A 3,301-nucleotide genomic window follows, 5' to 3' on the forward strand; every position below is an offset into this window, starting at 1 on the left:
ACGGATTTGCTTCGCCACGTATTGCCATGTGTTCGCCAAGGTTGAAGCTGACGTGTCATCGGTGCCATGTAGGGTTTAGACTAGTTGATATGTGGCCCAATTCGGGTTTCCAGGAGCTTTCAGCCCATTAATAGCCCAACTTAGTTTTTTGTTTTGGCCCATCTATTGTTTTGTTGGCCTTTCTAAGGCCTTTTTTTTGGTCGAGTTTTGCCTTTTAGTGGTAGTACAGCTCGGTTCAAATTGGACTACTTCGAGATTTCAGCCCAGTTCAAATTGGGCTGCTTCTAGATTTCAGCCCAGCTGTAATTAGGCTACTGTTAGATTTAGCAAAATACAAATATTTCATCTGTCATTATCATTGATTAACACCAGTTCTTATCATCATTACTTAACACATGTAGCCATAAGAAAAATGGTACAGATCACCAAATTATAAGTGTCGTCACATCTCATACAACATAATTAAGCGTGTCCGCAAGCAAATGACAGTAGTTAATAGCCACTCCAGCACATGTCCAAGGCATTGGCCACTCCAGCATCAAAGTTTTCATCACAACAAAAGGAGCTAATAACTATCTCAGCAGCAGCAAGAGCAGAAATGTCACTTTGCCCACTACAGCACATGTCCAAGGCATTGGCCACTCCAGCATCAAAGTTTTCATCACAACAAAAGGAGCTAATAACTAGCTCAGCAGCAACAAGAGCAGAAATGTCACTTTGCCCACTACAGCACCATAGCGAAGCAGCAGCAGCAGTAGCAACAGCAGCAGAAATGATTCAATAAAAAAGCAACAATGTGGCCAAGGGACCTAGACCATCTTACCCAGTTGGCTAGTGGTGTCCAATCTTACTCAACAGAAGGTCAAGCTCTGCATTAGTCTCAGCTTGCTTCCATGCCATATCCTGTTGTTCCGCCACCCTTGCTTGCTCAGATTCTTGTAGCTTCTTCGCCAACTCTTGCACTTGTGATTTGAGGTCATCCTTTGCCAACTTCTCTGCAGCTAGTTGCTCTTTAAGTGTGCCTTTCTTTCTGCTCTGAATCCCCACAGTCTGCAGAAATGTGGGTTTCTTGGTCTTCTCAGCAAGAACACCAGCAACTACCTCGGTCATGGAAGGGGCCTCTTCATCTTCTGCATGTTCAGACAGCTTGTTTTCCATTTCATCCTAGTAGTGCAAGAAAAAATACATGGTTCATGAGATGCAGCAACAAAAATTAAGGTTGGGCTTTATTTGTGAAAACTTAACTTATAATAGCAAGCTGGACATCTGGTGTGTAGCCTTTCTTTTTACTGTAGTGGCACTCCTTGAACATATCCACTGCATCAAGTTCCTGGTCTTTGTACTTGTCTCCCTGTAGAATGGTCACTATTAACTAATATGTATTACAGTAAAGATCCTATAGAAGCAAAATGTCATTACATTAACTAGGCAAAACTACTCATCCCATTAGACCCAATTTGTATCCTACATTTTTTCCCTTCTGTAGCAACTTACATGTGCTTATGGAATCTTTAATAGAAACCATGCAGCATAATTCTCAAGACATATGTGCAAGATGCAGTAACTTACCAAATTTTCCAAATGCACCTTGTAGCTGCGTGAGCCAGTTGTATGATGGTACTTGACCTTGCTTCGGTTGGTTTTGTTCAGTTCAGAGTTTCTCTACACCATAAACAACATCATGTTAAATATGCATCTAAGTTAGCATATAGGAGGCAGACTTTTAGCACAAAACATACCATTTTTTTTCAGATGCCCATGATTTGACAAGTTCACTCCACTGTTTATCAGTCGTACTTTTGATAGGAGAACTTTTTGTCACCAAATGGAGCGGGAAAGGATTAAAGAAAATCCTCTTCAGGTGATAGCGATGTTGGCGAACTGCTTTCTTCATCATTTCGACACAAGCAAATTTAACATGAGTAGCTCTTATGTCGATATCAAACTTTGCCTATTCAAATCAAAAAACACAAGAATTAGCAAGGAAGAAGCTCTAGCCTATTGGTTAATGTCAAGGGAGCACCTCTAGCCTATTCAAATTAAAGAACAGATTGGTAAGGGGACATAAGAGAATAGTAAGGTTGCAGCTATTGTAGAAGTACTTAGGTGGATAGCAGTAAATAAGGATTACAATAACAATGATTCTGAATGTCTATAAATTAATAGATCAGTAGGCATTAAAGCTGCAATGGCATTGGATAGGAACTTACAGCTAATTTCATCCTAAACATTCTACAGATCGCAGACTAATTCTTGTAGTCCTTCCATTTGGGAAACACAGGCACATGGTTCCTCACTATAATGTTGCATTCAGTTGCAAACTTTGCAGCAACGACAGGCTGTAGCGGCCTTATGTCCCCTTCTTTGATGACCACGGGCAGCTTCCCACGCCGAGATCGGGACAACCTCTGCAGAGCTGCTCCTTTATTATTCCCCCTGATCCATGGTTCCTCTTCTGGGTGTACATGTACAAATAATTATAGTTAGTGAGCTGAAAGAAACCTTGATTTCACATTTAATAATACAATAAACTATATTGAACTGAAACAACATGGCTAAGAGGATTAGGGTGAAATAACATGCCTTCACTCTCTGTATCCATTTCAGCTTCACCTTCAAGCTGGGCAGTACCGTCATCTTCACAGGCCATCAGGTTGTCCCCATGAGTTTGGGCTATACCATCACCCCCGCTGCCCACCTGATTTTCCCCATGACCCTGGGCTAAACCATCAACCTCACCTCCACTGGCCACCTGATTGTCCCCATGACCCTGAGCTATACCATCAACATCACCTCCACTGGCCACCTGATTGCCCCCATGACCCTGGTCTATACCATCACCTCTGCTGGCAACATGGATGTTTTGTTCCTCCAAGCCATCACCTAGAAATAGTGATATAGTCAGAATGTGCTATCATTTAACATGAGCAAACATACAGATGGTAAGTAACAATTTATAGTTGTCATAAAAACTTGCCTGCATGAAGTGGATGAGTGTGCTTGTCACAGTTGCCAACACTTTCATCAGCTGGGCCAGCACGAGGGACTTCACTTGGTAGCAAACTTTTTCTTCCCCTTGTAAGGACTCCATTCACTGGCCGAACTGCAAGCGCTGTCTTTTTACGCGCCTTGAAGCCACCAGGAGCCATGTCAGCATGCCTTTTCTTGCTACTACATGCTTCCTGAACACAAATGCAAACATAGATCAATCAAAAAGGCTTGGATTGTATTATATTGCCTTAGCAAAGAAGACACATGACCATCATCACAGGATTGATGGAACTAGCACCTTAGCGTTGTT

At 42.1% G+C, this 3,301-nt stretch overlaps 1 long non-coding RNA gene across 1 annotated transcript; it reads right to left on the reverse strand.

The window, feature by feature from the left end:
* Positions 1-577: 577 nt before the first annotated feature.
* Positions 578-2,451, reverse strand: LOC127771900 (uncharacterized). The gene is made up of 4 exons (XR_008017231.1): positions 2,211-2,451; positions 1,740-1,951; positions 1,570-1,662; positions 578-1,351 (listed from the first exon to the last, which is right to left on the reverse strand). It is a non-coding gene; the product is annotated as an uncharacterized LOC127771900 (long non-coding RNA).
* Between the last annotated feature and the right edge of the window lie 850 nt (positions 2,452-3,301).

The sequence above is a fragment of the Oryza glaberrima genome, chromosome 4, assembly GCF_000147395.1.
Source record: "Oryza glaberrima chromosome 4, OglaRS2, whole genome shotgun sequence".
Lineage (NCBI taxonomy): Eukaryota > Viridiplantae > Streptophyta > Magnoliopsida > Poales > Poaceae > Oryza > Oryza glaberrima.